The sequence below is a fragment of the Amia ocellicauda genome, chromosome 2, assembly GCF_036373705.1.
Source record: "Amia ocellicauda isolate fAmiCal2 chromosome 2, fAmiCal2.hap1, whole genome shotgun sequence".
NCBI classification, from domain to species: domain Eukaryota; kingdom Metazoa; phylum Chordata; class Actinopteri; order Amiiformes; family Amiidae; genus Amia; species Amia ocellicauda.
The window spans coordinates 3,637,010-3,654,620 of NC_089851.1; the positions used below are offsets into that span (position 1 = coordinate 3,637,010).

At 41.6% G+C, this 17,611-nt stretch overlaps 1 protein-coding gene across 2 annotated transcripts in view; it reads left to right on the forward strand.

Annotated features, from left to right (window-relative positions):
• LOC136762766 (CMRF35-like molecule 8) overlaps nt 1–2,725 on the forward strand; it is a 40,282-nt gene extending 37,557 nt beyond the window's left edge. The window contains exon 9 of one of the 2 annotated variants that reach the window (XM_066716322.1): nt 2,403–2,725. The gene's annotated coding sequence lies outside the window, so the exon portion shown is untranslated. The remainder of the gene's footprint in view (nt 1–2,402) is intronic. The other variant, XM_066716326.1, reaches the window with a different exon arrangement.
• The last annotated feature ends 14,886 nt before the right edge of the window (nt 2,726–17,611 follow it).

The following is a 17,611-nucleotide window of genomic DNA, read 5'->3' on the forward strand; positions in this document are numbered from 1 at the left end:
CTTGTATAATGATTTGCCTCTCTTTGAAGGGCTTTATAAACAGATAGCAACAGATCTACAGATCTGTTCGACAGATCCCATCCATTTGTTCAAGGTCATTGAAACAGCATGGCCAGAGCAGGGGGAGTGGAGAGCAGGGCAGTAAAGTCTACCCGGGGAAGCAGAGCTTGGCATTATTGCTTTACTGTGGCGCAGCACAGAGCTGTCTAAGCCGCAGTAGTGTGGTAATCAAGAGAGCGACGTGCCTCCAGAGCAGGTACAGTGAGGGAAAAAAGTATTTGATCCCCTGCTGATTTTGTACGTTTGCCCACTGACAAAGAAATGATCAGTCTATAATTTGAATGGTAGGTGTATTTTAACAGTGAGAGACAGAATAACAACAAAAAAATCCAGAAAAACACATTTCAAAAAAGTTATAAATTGATTTGCATGTTAATGAGGGAAATAAGTATTTGATCCCCTATCAATCACCAAGGTTTCTGGCTCCCAGGTGTCTTTTATACAGGTAACGAGCTGAGATTAGGAGCACTCTCTTAAAGGGAGAGCTCCTAATCTCAGCTCGTTACCTGTATAAAAGACACCTGTCCACAGAAGCAATAAATCAATCAGATTCCAAACTCTCCACCATGGCCAAGACCAAAGAGCTGTCCAAGGATGTCAGGGACAAGATTGTAGACCTACACAAGGCTGGAATGGGCTACAAGACCATCGCCAAGCAGCTTGTGAGAAGGTGATAACAGTTTGCGATTATTCGCAATTGGAAGAAACACAAAATAACTGTCAGTCTCCCTCGGTCTGGGGCTCCATGCAAGATCTCACCTCATGTAGTTTCAATGATCATGAGAACAGTGAGGAATCAGCCCAGAACTACACAGGAGGATCTTGTTAATGATCTCAAGGCAGCTGGGAGCATAATCACCAAGAAAACAATTGGTAACATACTATGCAGTGAAGGACTGAAATCCTGCAGCACCCGCAAGGTCCCCCTGCTCAAGAAAGCACATGTACAGGCCCGTCTGAAGTTTGCCAACATCTGAATGATTCAGAGGAGAACTGGGTGAAAGTGTTGTGGTCAGATGAGACCAAAATCGAGCTCTTTGGCATCAACTCAACTCGCCGTGTTTGGAGGGGGAGGAATGACCCCAAGAACACCATCCCCACCGTCAAACATGGAGGTGGAAACATTATGCTTTGGGGGTGTTTTTCTGCTAAGGGGACAGGACAACTGCACCGCATCAAAGGGACGATGGACGGGGCCATGTACCGTCAAATCTTGGGTGAGAACCTCCTTCCCTCAGCCAGGGCATTGAAAATGGGTCGTGGATGGGTATTCCAGCATGACAATGACCCAAAACACACAGCCAAGGCAACAAAGGAGTGGCTCAAGAAGAAGCACATTAAGGTCCTGGAGTGGCCTAGCCAGTCTCCAGACCTTAATCCCATAGAAAATCTGTGGAGGGAGCTGAAGGTTCGAGTTGCCAAACGTCAGCCTCGAAACCTTAATGACTTGGAGAGGATCTGCAAAGAGGAGTGGGACAAAATCCCTCCTGAGATGTGTGTAAACCTGGTGGCCAACTACAAGAAACGTCTGACCTCTGTGATTGCCAACAAGGGTTTTGCCACCGAGTACTAAGTCGAAGGGGTCAAATACTTATTTCCCTCATTAACATGCAAATCAATGTATAACTTTTTTGAAATGCGTTTTTCTGGATTTTTTTGTTGTTATTCTGTCTCTCACTGAGATACTTTTTTCCCTCACTGTAGATGTAAGTGGCATACAGGACAGAGTTCCCTACAGCAATCGTCCCAACACCAGTATTACCCTCTGCTTTGTTTCGTACATTGTGAAAGAAGGACACAAACAAGTAGTACTATTTTTGTGGAGAACTTTATTATAACGTGCTTCACTATTTCTTGGCTTGGCTTCCCCAGAAGAGTGTGGCGTTGCTCCCCTGCAAAGACATTAAACTGTAAAAGACTGAACTGTACTGCTGTTTGTATAATATGATCGAGACTTTCTTGCTTTTCTGGCAGTATTGCTGTACGAGTTCATCCAGGAGTGTGCTTACCCTGATCGCACCTGCCATGCTTTCCATTTTCAAGACTGCAATCCACCTGCAGTGTTGGGACACTTGTGCTTATTGTCCAGCCTACTGCCTGACTTTAGTTCGGTGTATTATATATAATTCACTGAACTACTTACCTGTGGGCGGGGACTGGCACACTGGACGTTGCTGCCGTCGTGTATCTGGAAAGAAAGTTCTCATTAAATACGTCATCTTACTTACCTGTTTGCTGCGTAGTACCTGTGGAAGAAGCCAGTCTACTGGAGTCAGAAATACTGGACCAAAGTTTTATAATTTGTTAGTGTTACTGACCTGTCTGTGTTTGTGTCTCCCCAGTGTGACCGGGTTCAGCCCCTGCATGAAACTCCCGAAGTTATTATTGGACGGGGTGATACGCGGGGGGAAGAAAAAGAGAAGTATTTTTTATTCATTTTAGCTTAGCCCAGCGAATATTAAAGGCATATTTTATTGATATTTTAAATACTTTTCTAATTGATTTCTTAATCTTTTGCTACTGGGAAAGTCTAGTTATTCTTTTTATTGTGCCCCCTTTGTGTAAGTGTGGCAGCTTCAGACTTCCTGCCCTGTGCTCCATATTGAGTGATGTGTTAAAGCATTGTAAAAATAAACGGGTGTTATTTCTTACTTATGCCTGCTGTGTTGGTGTGCTGAGATAAAGCGATCCTGCTCTGGGGAAGTTGTGTGGGGAGTCCCCCAGCTCAATAACATATTTGCAAGTAAATGTCATAGTCACAAAATACTTTTGTAAAAGAAATATACATTATTAAAGGCTTCCCAAAACTGAAAGAACAAACATTATGTGCAAATATATAGATCATTAAGGCACACCTGAAAAAGCCCTGTGTTCCTACTGCCTATCTAGCCACGTCCGTCTGCCCCCTGAGAGGAAAAGCCACTCTTCTGTATACTCTGCCCCAGCCACAAGGACATCCATTTATTTCCATAATCAATTAACTTAATTGAGCTACATAATCAGCCCTTTTCCTTTCCACAAGATTAACATATAATAGAACAAGTCATGACAATAATATCTAGCATGTAATACCATGATATGCCATAATATAATAAGGTTCCCGTAGTTCCCCCTATCCCTAAATAAGCGTGGCTTCTACTAAAGGCTTGTACTAGATGGGACAGGCACGATGTAGCCGGCCCGTACACAGCAGATCAGGTTAGGACCTCTCTGAGAAATGCTGAAGTACAGCAGCGTATTCAGCACAGAGTGTAGGCTGCTAGGCTTCAGCACCATCTATCGGAGTTTGTTTGTATTGCATAGAATAATTCATTTTGACTCCAAAAAGCGCAATGTGGGGCAGATTGAAGGTATTGGGTGTTTTGGGGTTAAAATAGTTCAACTCTTTGGACAGGAGAGTGAAAATGCACAGCTGGATTAATTCTGTGACCATATATTGTTTCTGTTTCTCTATTTGATTGTATGGTGTATATTCTTGGGTTCCCAATGGTCCAACAACAGTGAGACAGCCTCCTCCCAAATCTAAACATTGTGAACCGCTTGCCTGACAAACACTGCTATTCAAGCTTGTCGATCACATTCTTCCCGAGTTGTCCTGGATCTGACTTTGTGAGTGACAGATCCTACATCAGTGTTTTTGTTGTCTTTCTGATAGGAGACTGCCCTCTAAAGACCATTACAACAAAGTGCTTTATTTTTTGCTGTAATACAATCCTTATATTCTAAGACACATCTGAGAACGCTGCCACTTACTGTTTATTCAGACAGTGGGGGAATCCTGTTTAATACTACTGAAAAAAACTCCATTGTGAAATTCACAAAAAATATCCATTACGAACAAGTCTATACATTCCACTGAAATATCACTGATCGGAATAGTTTAACAAACAAAAAGGTCTATTCATTCTGGTAAACGAATCATTGAATGTTGATTAAACTGTAAGAACGCATTGTAAAATGTGAAACACTGTAAAATATGTTGTGAATCTCCTAGGCAGTATGAACGTTTGTCTAGTGCAAACTTCTGTTTTTCTCGCAGTGGGTAAAATACAGCTGAAAGGAGGCAAAGGAAACATTTATTTTAGTTATAGTTGCATGTAGTATGTTGTTTCTCTGTAGCTTCATGTTTAGAAAGCTACCAATGTTTAAATGGGTTAAAGAACTTGTGTAACTTCTGTGTTTTAAGGAAGATAATGTGTCTCCCAAGAACATAACACAACATGTTTGATTAAAATGCATCTGTGCAAGAACTAACACAAACCCCTTTCCCCAAGTCTCTACTTTTTATTGTTTTAAAAAATTAACCTTTATTTTTAGTTTAGTCTTCCTGGCTCTGATTTGGTTTTCAACATAATTTAGTTTCTTCACAAAATGTTGAGTGCTGAATACAGAGTTAAAATGTTCCCTATTCCAATTTTTCCACATCCAATGTTCACATATTGACAGACTATGTGAATATTATACAATTACAAAGCTACAGCACAAAGTGAACATCCTTAACTGGAAGCAAAACTTAATTTAATAGAAAATGCTCCTTTTATAAATTAAACCAAATTGAATTCCTACAGAGAGTAAACTGTCATGTCATTAATTGTCATAATGCCCGCTCCTTCTCATCCCTGGCCCCTAAATGGTGGAACAAGCTTCCCACCGAAGTCAAAACAGCAGAGTCCTTGACCTCCTTCTGGCGCTTACTCAAGACGCATCTTTTCAGACAGTTTGAGTCTTGGACCATCCTCTTCCTATAGCCTGAATATCTGGATTCATCGCATCATAATCTGGCAATAATCTGAGGTTTGATAGGTGACTGGTTGTGCAAGTTGTGGCATAGTGCAACAGTAACTCCTGAATAAAAAGATACCAGTGTTATTACTTTCCTGAATGGTATTTTACTTGGCTTTGTTGTGTCTAGTTTTAGAAATGATTTCCAATCAGTTAATTCCCATACCAATACAAAAGGAACAAAGAGAAAGAAAAAACACAAGATAATAAACTCTGTGTCACTGGGTTCTCTGTCAGTGTGTATGTGCAGCGCACATGCGCAGTGTGGATACACGCAGAGCGGCGTAGCGCGTCCTAATGGCGGCTAGTTCAATCCCAGCTGTAATGGCGGACACGCAGCGAAGTGCGACGAGCTTTCCACAAGACAATACAACAGCACACGAAAAAACAACCTGCATACAGGAATCATTATTACTATGCAGTCTAAATAACTTACATTACAATTAAACATTTGCTTTCCCTATTCCTTTTCAATGTTACATTTTAACACGTTGCACAGCGATTGACATTGCTTTTTACAGATCTGTCCACCCCTTTGCAAAACCATACAACACTGCACCTCGTCTCCCTTTCAGATCATAACATAAAAGAAATGTCCGTGAATCTAATTACTTGTAATCAAAACTATTTTCCTTACTCCCTTTCAAAGATCCCTCTTAACTCTAGACTCGCTTGTCAACATCTGTATACCAGAGAGATCATTAGCGCGGGTTTTCTTCACACACATTGAATCACCACAAAATGGCGGATTCTCTACCTTTGTTCAAAGCACATGCAAACTTAAACACACGATGAATCAAATATAATATAATAACTCAATCCGCAATACTTTGAATTAATTCTGGTTGTTTTTTTACAACAGTAAACACATATTACAACTTATTTCGTTTCAATATTATAATAATATATAAAATAATATAACTCACCACAAAATCGTTTCACAGCGCCCAGGATCGATCACCTCGTTTTACCAGTTGCTTCAAAATGATCTGTAACTTTAGTAATTTATATATATATATATATATTTCTGTATCTTTTTATTTTAGGGAACAATAAACCTAAGTATTTTAGCTCTAGTTTCTTACTCTCGTCTGTGCTAGGTGTGCTCTGGAAGCTTCTCTTGTTTTTCTGCTTTTTTAAAAATAAAAAGATGCATTTATTTGTAAGGCCCCTGAACTGCCAGTTGCTGAGGCAGTTAACTGTTTGTGTGCTGACACAACTGTTTTACACATTATTATTATTATTATTATTATTATTATTATTATTATTATTATTAGCTCTTTTAAAACAAAGGCTACATTAGTTTGTGCAAATACTTTTGAGACCCTACAATTGGGGGGACCACCTATACAAATTGTGTAATTCCTACAACGTTCAAGCAATTTGGATGTAACTACCCTCAAATTAAAGATGAACATCTACACTTTAAGCACATCTTGTTTGTTTCCTTTCAAATCCATTGTGGCGGCGTACAGAGACAAAATGATGATAATTGTGTCACTGTCCAAATATTTATGGACCTAACTTTATATTTAATATGCCAATCAAACATAAGCTTACGTTTTGTTTTATTTCTAGCAAAATGGTCTTAAGAGTTCTGTAAAAAAACGTTGAGCTGTAAACATTGAAAATCATACATGATGAAATGAATGTAAATATGGGAGAGAAGAGTGAAAATGGGGTAACATTTTTGAACAGATCTTAGCCAGGGCTTTCTTTCCAATTCTTTGGCATCACTCACGTCAACACATGCAACCTTTGTTTCTGATTTGTATGATTCACGTTTACCCAGAGTCTTGTGATCTGCCTACAGATTCTAATAATTTCAATATTGGCATCATCGCATGTCACCAGCCAGTGCGTTGAAGATGGCAGACACGATTTCCTTTGTGATTTTGAAACGGCACATCCATCCGCAGCTACAGAAGAGCTGCTTCATAAAACTCACCCTCTTCAAATTGTTGCCTTTGTTTCGGGATCACATGACTTACACGAAACAAAGCCATTGTTGGGCCTGGGAATTGGTGCTTTATTGGAGAGCACTGACAGTTGAGTCCAAGTTTAAGCTAGATTCGTTCACCTTTCTTCAAAGTAATTGGAAAGTCTTTGTCATTGTTTTAATGAATTGTTATAAAGTATCTTTCTGCATTTCTCTTTTCTGCCAGAGCCAAGTGTGCTTTGCAAATTAAACCTTAATCATCTGGTGTGATTTAATCCATACAATTTATATATAACATACAATACAATATATTACTTGTGAAGAGTGGCAAGATTTTCTCCTTTAATTTTCGACATTCATTATGGAAGTTCAGCCAGTGTACTAAAGACTCAATTTAAACTGAATGAGGTAAAACTCCAATTTTAGTTGTTTTCTGAAACATACAGCCAAAAGGATGTTCCCATTTTCTTTTAAACCCGGCAGGAAGGGCCCACAGCATTCCTGAGCAGCCAGTGTGGCGTCCTGATCAGCAGCCTGGCAGCCCTGCATGGTACCGCTGTGAGCGTTTAAACAGCTCTCACGTTACACCGGTGATCTCTGTCACACAAACAGAGTCCTTTTAGGCTCGAACAGAGAAGATTACATGGAAACTTGATTCAGGTCTTCAAAATCAAGACAGGGCTTGACCATAAGAGTCCAGAGCATCACTTCAACATGAACAGTGGCACGAGGACAGAGGAACGCAAAGAGAGACCGGGTTTAATGGAGGTGAGGACAGGAAACAGGAAGCACTTATTCACACAGATTGAGGTGGACGGACACAGACTGGCCAAGCATCGTGCTGAAGCCGACTCCTTGGGATCATTTAAACACGGACTGGCCGCGATTCTAGAACGATTTAGTTCTGCAGCTTCCAAGACGAGTACAGGTCAAATGCCTTCCTCTCATTTCTAGTGCTAGTCCAGCTGTTCGCAATTATTAACAGACATACCAGTTCAAGCCAGTCTTAAACATTTAAAAACAGACTGGATTGGATCCTTGGATCACTCAGTGATTAATGGACACCAAACGAGCATGATGGTCGAACAGCCTCCTCTCGATTGGACACTGTCTTATGTTCTTCTTATATTCTGATGTTCTCAATCTAATTCTTTATTATATTTAAATGCCATCCAAATACGCAATTAAAAATGAACAAACTGAAACAATTTTAATTGTTTTTCACAGAATGTGTTTGAGATTCAGGTGATCTGAAACACATGTTTGCAGTATGACGGTTTGAAGTTGATATTGTAGTAGCAATTAAGACAACTGAAGTTTTGCATTTTTGTTGATGGGGTCTTTACCAATAAACTAAATTATTCAAAATGACACATGTGACACCTGCTATAAAATATAACAGATTACAAAATTAATTTGGGAATCGATTGATTTCATTGTCCTTGCATAATAGTGATAATTAATTATTTAACTCTGAATACATAGTATAAATATGGTAAAGTAACTGAAGATAGTGTTGCTATAGCATAGCCAATTAGATAGAAGAGTAGGTGGTATAGGGGTGAGTTTGATTGAAGTATCGCCTTTCTACAGCCATAACCATGATAATGTCTTTCTCTGTCTTTTACACAATTAGAAAACAATGGCTAAACTTGAAGTCTAAAACTAAAAAAATATCATGTATATTTTTAAATACCTTCACACACTGCAGAACCCTGAATGCTTCATACAGGCCAGGAATATATCTATATATTTTTAAAAACCATTACAGTACAAGTAATACTGTCGAGCACCACAGCTGAGATCTGGGGAGCGTTCAAATTTGCCCCGGGGTCTCTACAGGGGAAACACACTACTTTGAGCTGCGAAGCCAGATGTTTCACATTGGCAAACATAAGGGAAGCACGTGGCTGGGATCTCCTGGCTGCGGCCATCTTTGTCACCTGTCATGTGGCATCACAGTTGACGAGCAATGCCCAGACAAGCAGCATCTCTCACGAACAGCAGCAGCTTTGCACAGAGGCGGGCTAGGACTTGAACCTGCAACAACAATCTCTCAGGGCTCACATCCGGGGGTTCCTGATAACGCGCACACTTCACTGAATCTGCGGGAGAGCGCCCTGAATAAAGCAAAGGATTGAGTGCCTGAAGATAACAGACCACAAACTGAAATGTGCTGGACAAACAAGTTCGATCCATGGAGGCCCCACCTCGCAACTTACAGGACTTAAAGGATCTGCTGCTAACGTCTTGGTGCCAGATACCACAGCACACCTTCAGAGGACTAGTGGAGTCCATGCCTCGACGGGTCAGGGCTGTTTCGGTGGCAAAAGGGGGACCTACTCAATATTAGGCCGGTGGGCTGCACACGGATCACAGCAGAGACCCCCTCCCCTAGAATCTCCTAATCTTTATATCCTTTCTTCCTTCATGGCAACCCAGACCAGCACCCCGTTGGCAAAACAGGATCCTAGCGAGGCTGCAGGTGAGAAAGATTTTAGAGTTCCTTATTCAACTCCAGAATAGTTTCCAAGTAATCTATGTTTCACTCCTTTATCGGCTCCCTCTTCAGCCCAGCCGGGCTTCAATGGAACTGCAAGTAAGGAGGATGCAATAATTGTTTCACAATTCAAAGTCTCAACTAACTAGTGTTGCAGGTCCTTAATTCCACACAGGTGCGTCTCCATTGCGAGATGCCGGAGGGGAGGCAGTAACATGGCAACAGTTCTCAAAGATAAAGTGCAAATAAAGTTCAAAACCACTAGAGTCCAGGTAAAGTGTCTTTAAAGGGCTAAGAGACTAATCCCCATTTAATAGAAACGTATGGTACTTAGCACTCCGAAGTCCTCACTGTTGACTCTAGCTGTCAAGTCCACTTGTTTCCTTGTTCCCCATCCCTAGTTCCAGGTTTCTTCTTTAATAATTGTAATCGTCAATCCAGAAAGCTTTCACCATCTTCCCCAGGACCACCATCTTAAACTCCTTACCCCTCAAACCCCTCGTTGTTTCATGGAGAACACCATTGCGCTCCATCCAGTGCCTCGCTCTGTGTTTGTCTGCTCCGAAACTAAAGAAACCCCCAGCTTAAGTAGTCAGGCAGAGAGTCAGGGGCACAGGTGATGATAATGTGCAGAGAGAATACAGGTGAATCCAGGTGAGAATGCGGGTCGGTGGCTTGCACTTGGCAAAGGAACAATAATAGAATAAACCCAATTTAGAAGAAATAACAATAAAACCACACAAAAAGAAAGAAAAGAAGCAACCCTTACAATTATAAAAAGACAATAATCACAATAAACCAATAAGTGCACATATCTAAAGCAAAAAGTAATTAAGTAATAATAATTAATTAAGGTGAATTTAGCACGTCACACCCTGCTCGTGACACTTGTTTCAGTTTCTCACTTTGTCCAGCCTCACTTCTCTCAGTTCAGAGGGTGAACAGAGGTTATGAAAGTTGTGGTTTTAACAGTAAACTTCATTAATTTGCATACAATGAACCATCAGCAACTTCAAAGTTACTTGGACGAAGTGAATACTTTATACAGTGAAATGGCATATCACAGCGACATCAGGTGGCTGAGTCGTGGCAAAGTTCAGAAGAGAATCTGATTGCATTCTACATGCACCTTTCTGCAGAAAAAGTCCCACATTTAAAAAAAAAAATGGCACAGAGCTCTCATATTCCCACAAAGATAAATACAAAAAATACAATTCTTTCTATATACAGTCACTATGACGTTCACCCTTTACTATATGAAACTCCTGTATAGCAGGGGTGTCCAGCCCTATTGCTGGAGCTCAGCTGCTATACTCTGTGACCCCAGCGATCATTTTAACAATAATGAAAAGGAAACATCCATCTCAGAATTCGCTGCAGTGAAGTCCTTTACACTTAAAAGGAAGCCTGTGAATTTATAAGAAGTGCAACCATTCGAAGCAAAGCTACAATGTGAAAACAGCTGTGGCTCTCAAAGAAAACTCAACATGTAGGATTCAAAAGTATTGCATTATGTATCGAATGTATTGCTTTTTGGAAAATTTCTGTGAGCTTTTAGTGTTAACAGATGCAAATATCACAGCACAGCATGCTTTTATAAAGTTTGGACATGCAGGAACATTGTTTGATTTGTTAATTCATAGTTAATCCTTGGCGGATGCAAATATTACCTAGTTAATATCAAATCTGATAATACTTTAGTAATAAGACACAAATTATGAAGCATTTAAACATGTCACTTGCAGCCACTTGCATCTAACCAGTGTTTCTTCGTTAGTGACAGAAAAAATAAAAGCCATTCTTGTTTTCCAGTGCTGGCAAACAAGCGAGTGACAAAACCAAAGACAAACCGCAGGAATACTACAATCCTTCAGAGAAGTTTCTCGTTTGGAAACCCACGACATCCTGTTGCATCATTAGGGGCTCAGTGCCAGGGGGGAGTGTCTGAGGGGCAGGGAGCTGAGGAGCCACAGAGCCCAGTCCTCAGACCTGCTGCTCCCCCAGCGCTGAGAGGAAGATGAGCCGCCTGCTGCCTGTGCTGCTGCTCACTGCCGGGGCGCTGCTGGACCCCACTGAGGGGCAGAGTCCCCTCCACCAGCAGAGAGCTGTGGATGCTATTATTAAACACTTCAATGGGATGAACAAATTGAAGAAAACCTTCCTCCTCCACGCAGAGTCGGGGGGATCTGGGCACACAGTCACAGAGGTGAGGAGAGCTGAGAGAGAGCCTGGAGGCCCTGGGGTGGTGGGGTCTGGCTGTGCTGCTGTGGAACAGGCAGCTGTGTTTGACTGGCTGTCGGGGTTGGTACTGTCCATCAGGGACACAAATTTATTTTGATCCATGGCAAAAGTGTATGATCCTTATATTATTCATACTCCAGAATTGCTCACTTATAAAAAAAATATGAGAGATATAGTCTTACATTGTTGTATTTATTGCACATGCTCAAAATATTTTGTGACATTAATGTCTGCTTTATTTTCAATGTAAAAAATAAACATATGGATTACAGACTTACAGGTTGTTAAAATATATCCCCTATACCTAAATTACAAATCAAGGGGAAAACTTCTGCATTGTAAGGGTCCTATCAGAGCACTTCGAAGTGCAGGGCGAAATATAGAGCAGATAGATAGGTCAGAAAACAAATGAGGATTCAAGAGCCAGCAAACAGAGCAATAAGGGAAATCCAGAAACGTGGTCAAAGAGATAAGCAAGAAGTCAAGGGAACTGGCAAACAGGGCAGAGTAGGAAATCCAAAACGTCAGGAAAAATGTTGCCTGGTCTGATGAGTCTCGATTTCTGTTGAGTCAGAATTTGGCGTAAACAGTATGAGAACATGGATCCATCATGCCTTGTTACCACTGTGCAGGCTGCTGGTGGTGGTGTAATGGTGTGGGGGATGTTTTCTTGGCACACTTTAGGCCCCTTAGTGCCAATTGGGCATCGTTTAAATGCCACGGCCTACCTGAGCATTGTTTCTGACCATGTCCATCCCTTTATGACCACCATGTACCCATCCTCTGATGGCTACTTCCAGCAGGATAATGCACCATGTCACAAAGGTCGAATCATTTCAAATTGGTTTCTTGAACATGACAATGAGTTCACTGTACTAAACTGGCCCCCACAGTCACCAGATCTCAACCCAATAGAGCATCTTTGGGATGTGGTGGAACGGGAGCTTCGTGCCCTGGATGTGCATCCCACTAATCCTATCAATATGGGCCAACATTTCTAAAGAATGCTTTCAGCACCTTGTTGAATCAATGCCACGTAGAATTAAGGCAGTTCTGAAGGCGAAAGGGGGTCAAACACAGTATTAGTATGGTGTTCCTAATAATCCTTTAGGTGAGTGTATACTGTGTGTCTCAGTTATATAGTGTCTGTATATATATAGTGTGTGTGTCTCAGTATGTATTGTGTGTGTCAGTATACAGTGTATGTCAGTACAGATTATGAATGTGTCCTATTTGAAGTGCATCAGTAAAGTGTGTAGACAGTGAGAGCTGGTCTAGGTGCTGTTGCTCACCGTGTGAGATCGTCACCGTCTTGAGCTGATCCTCCGCTGCTGACGCAGGGAGACGCGGGGCCACACCGGGGCCACACCAGCCGAAAGGCACCAGGCGGAGGTCACCCAAGCGTCTGGAACCCGTTTCTCAAGTGAAATGATTAATAAATGTGTTTCAGATCTATCCTTGTATTCATTCATTTCAACACTTGCGTGTGTATTTCCACACGTGTTCATCTGTAGTGTTGGCAAGGAGAGTGCTCCATTCACATGACGCTCCCAGCAGGTGCATGGACCGTCTGGCGTGTAAAACAGTGCCGTGGCCATGAACGTGCTTCATCTGGTGCTATGGATCATGTGTGTTTCTATCGGCTTCATCCTGGCAAACTCGCTTTCTTTTTTTTTTTCTTTTGTTATCTTTATTTTATTTTCCAAACACATGCAGCGTTTTTAAATCACATTAAATAAGACATCACAGTTGAGAGTATTCCAGCAGTCATCATCTGAAACTGAGATGTTAGAATCGCTGGCTTCTCCTCTTATTAAGATGTATTTTTATGTCATATATAAGTCATATAACTAGTTTTAAAATAAAACAAAACAAAAATGGCCTCATCTCGTTAGCAAATGTTCTAATCCTTTGGTTCTCAATCAGTGGTATGCGGAGCGCCCCCAGGTGGTATGCCAGACTACCCTGTAATTTGTTGTGTGCACAGAAAAATGAGTAATTAAAATAATAATAAAAATAATCAAATCTATGCAAGTTCTTTATTTGTAATGTATTGAATTTGTTTAACATAACTTGAGATGGGTTTTCATATTTTCTATTTTAGTAAAAATTGTTTATTACGTCTATTAAGTTCCTGTTAGCTACACCGGTACTGCGTGCGCTAATACATATTTATACCACTCAGAGAGCACTCAGAGAGACAGTTTAGCACTACATCCGCCAATAGAACAATTAAAATTAATACCTCGCAAAAATCAACTGTTATATCATGGCTGAAAGGACAAGACTCCAAGAGCACTGATGCCAGCTCCGATAGATCAGACACGCATGTTGAGAACGAGGAGAATAATAAATGGACACTAGCTCTGCTGCTGAACCCGATACGGACAGCACCGCTGGTGTTAGCAAGCGTCGGAAAACGGCAACAAGGCAGTGCGATCCAAAATGATCTAAGTTTGGGATTCACTTACACCAGGAAGGAGGATGAGTCAAGACCACAGTGTGTCGTGTGCTGTGAGACGCTCAGCAATGAGAGCATGAAGCAGCGCATCTGAGGCGGCACTTAACCATGAAACATGCGATCTTGAAGGATAAGCATGTTGATTTTTTCAGAGGAAACTTCAAAGATCTGAAGCAGCGCAAGTCCACCATATGGAACAGTGCTACTCCAGTTTCCAGTCTGCGCATTGCTAAAGCAGGAAAGCCCCAGACTTTTGGTGAAGAACTTTGTTTACCATTGGCAAGAGAGCTGACGCATTATGTGTGGAGAAAAAGCTGCTAAACTGCTAGACCTGGTGCCCCTTTCCAATGACAGTCACTCGCAGAATTATTGACATGGCAGATGATGTGAGAAGTGCGCTGATAGAGCGCATTAAGATGAGCAGATGCTTTTCACTACAATTAGATGAGTCTACTGATGTCCCTGATTTGGCCAGTTTGCAGGTTCTGTAAGCCTGTAAGCCGCTACCAACAAGAACTATACAGGGGAGCATATTTTTCTTCTGAATTAATTAATTTATCGAAGAGAATGGCATCGACTGGAAAAAATGTGTCCGAGTTTGTACAGACGGTGCCAGAGACATGACAAGCCGACACAGTGGTGTAGTTGCATGGATTAGAGAGGTCGCTCTGGATATGAAGTGGATGCACTGCAGCATCCACTGCGGCGAGGCACTGGCAGTCAACAAAATACCTGATTTAAAATCTGCGCTAGACTCTGCTGTCAAAGTAGTGAATTTTATCAAAGCCCAGCCAATTAATTCACGTCTGTTCAGTGTGCCTTGTAATGAAATGGGCAGTGAACATGTGCAGCTTTTGCTTACAAGGCTCACGAGGCTCTTTGAACTGCACTCCAAGGTCCAGATGTTTCTGCGTGGCCAGAAATCTCCTTTGGCAAGTCTACCTGGCTGATATATTCTCACATTTGAATGAGCTGAATATGGTACTGCAGGGGCTCTCTTTAACAATTGTTGATGTGTTTGACAAGATCACTGCTATGAAGAAAAAGCTGCAGCTTTTTATTAATAAAATCAAGGCAGGCAATGTCTCTTTCCCAACTCTGAGGACCCATCTGCACACAAATGGTGTGGCACTTGATGCTGCAGTTCGTGATTGTCATTGGAAGAACAGTTCTCAGAGTATTTTCCAGTAGAGGCCACCCCAAAGTGGATCAGGAACCCCTTTACTGTTGATGTCATGGGAATACCCGAGGATCTGTCCTGTGCAGGAGAAGTTGCTTGAGTTAACATTTGACGATACTTTGAAGTCAGAATTTAAACAACTGTCACTGTTGAACCTCTGGATCCAAAGACAGCGACTACCCATCCCTCTCATTAAAGGCTGTTCGGTTTTTGATGACATTGCAAGGCTTTCCTCAGCTAAACAGGCTCACCCCTCTAACTAAAATGGTAAGAGCTCAGTGCTCTTTTTATTATTTGTCCATGTGCGTGCGTGCGCTCATGTTGGTCATTGAGATTTTCTGTGGTTCCTATGAGAAGGTCACTTGTAGGTGGTACTTGGATGCTTTGGTTTGATCAGGGGTGGTACTTGGTTAAAAAAGTTTGAGAACCACTGATCTAAAGCATTCAATCAATTGTCATGTTTTGTTTTTGATTATGCCATGGCTGCCTCCACAGCTTCCATTACTGTTTATTGACGTGGCACACCAGTGTGCTGGTCTGAGGGTTCAGTTTCTATGAGTTTCTATCAACAGGAACTTTCACTCGCTTCATGCTGATTTTTATTATTATTATTATTATTATTATTATTATTATTATTATTATTATTATTATTATTATTATTATTATTACTAATTTCTTAGCAGACACCCTTGTACAGATATGATTAGAAACCAAAATATTAATTGAAACAAAGTGATTCTTCTCTATATCAGCCACAGCATTTGTTTAATCCAGACTTTTGCAGACTAGCCACAACTCCACAGCTCTGTATGTATTCAAGGTGAGTAATACATGTTTTATATGGGCTGGGATGGGACACTAGTCATGTGATAAGCAATTAAAGAAAAGGAGCTGGGTCCTTGCAATTCCCAGGGGTGCTGGAAAGTGGTCGGGCTGAAGCAGAGGAGACAGGAAAGAGGGTATCAGAGACTTTTCGAAACAGGCACTGACTGCACTGAATAACAATATAGATACAGATGAGGAGTACTACAATATAAACAACAAATAGCAATACAGAGCTTCCGAAAGTATTAGTTAGCCAGGACCACCACCCTCCTTTGGTGGTGGATGAGTCCCTGAGTTTTTTGAGCTTCCTTCTGTATGTGAACTGCTAAGTCATAAATATGTTCGGAAGAATCAGGGATGTATGTACAACATTCTTTGCCTATAATAGCACAAATCCCCCCTTGGGCAGCGAGTAAATAATTGAGGGCCATGCGATTCTGGAGGGCAACAGTACGTATAGCCACCATTTCGGTAGTGATATTAGGCTGCGCTGCAGCAGTATTATTAGCAACAGATTCCACTACAGATGAAACCGAGCAAATTTCTTTAGTATTTCAAGCAACACCAAGATTAGGAAACAAAATCATAAAGAATCTAGTACTTTCATACATTTCTCATGTGGATACAAGCAGGTGGCTGACAGGGATGCCTGGGAGCATGGAAAATTGCGTAAGGCAGGATATACATATCCCAAATAACAGCAACCTGTGAAATTTGCTGGAAGGACCCAATAGGCTCTGAGGCCACAAATCCAATATGTGCCATTGCTGTCCCTGCAGATGAGTAATAACACCGTGTGGCTCTGAGATGTGGTACGTGGGCGGAAGCTGTATGTATGTGTGACATGTTGCGAGGACCTAGGATCCAATGATAGAACAAGTCTAGCATCCATTTACGGGAAGGATTCTGACATATACAGGTATCAGGGGGAAGAGAATATGCTAGCTTCAGAGAGTACTTCTCCTCTTTGTGGATGTACCATCTCCCCGTATCGGTCCTCGTTTTGGTTAGGCGGATGGGCCAAGTTGAATTTCGGTTTTACATCCAGTGGTGTAAGATTGTCTCTAAATCCACCAAATGCTGTCATGACCCGCGTAAAGCCACACTTGACAGGTTGTGCTATTAATGGAGCACCACTGTCAACCGCTGCAGGTACGTACATACAAACCCAACATTTTGACACATTTAATGCTTGTCCGTATGCTGCAGTGATCTGATGGAAGGAGTTCCGTTCGTCCTGTGAACTATGTCTGTCGTGCAGATCATCTGGGAAAGATGTGCTTTTGGTTTGGCCGTCCGATGTGGACGGCCATAGGACGACGCCGAAGTATAAAAATAGAACACCTGAAATTTTAAAAGGAAATGGTTATATCCTTCGGGTCGGGACACATCTTAAATCTTAAGAAGAAGTGGTTTTACACTGAAGAGATAGGGTTAACACTCTTGTCATATAGCTTTACTTGAGACCAGTGTTTCCAGCGCCCCCCCACCAGCCGTCCACACAGACAGATGAGGCTGTAGTGAGAAGGACCGTGTGAGAGAAGAAAGAGAGGATTCTAGATCACCAATACATAGTTGGTCCTGAGCATCTTGAAGAAGGGAAGAGAGGTGTGTAGAGAGGGC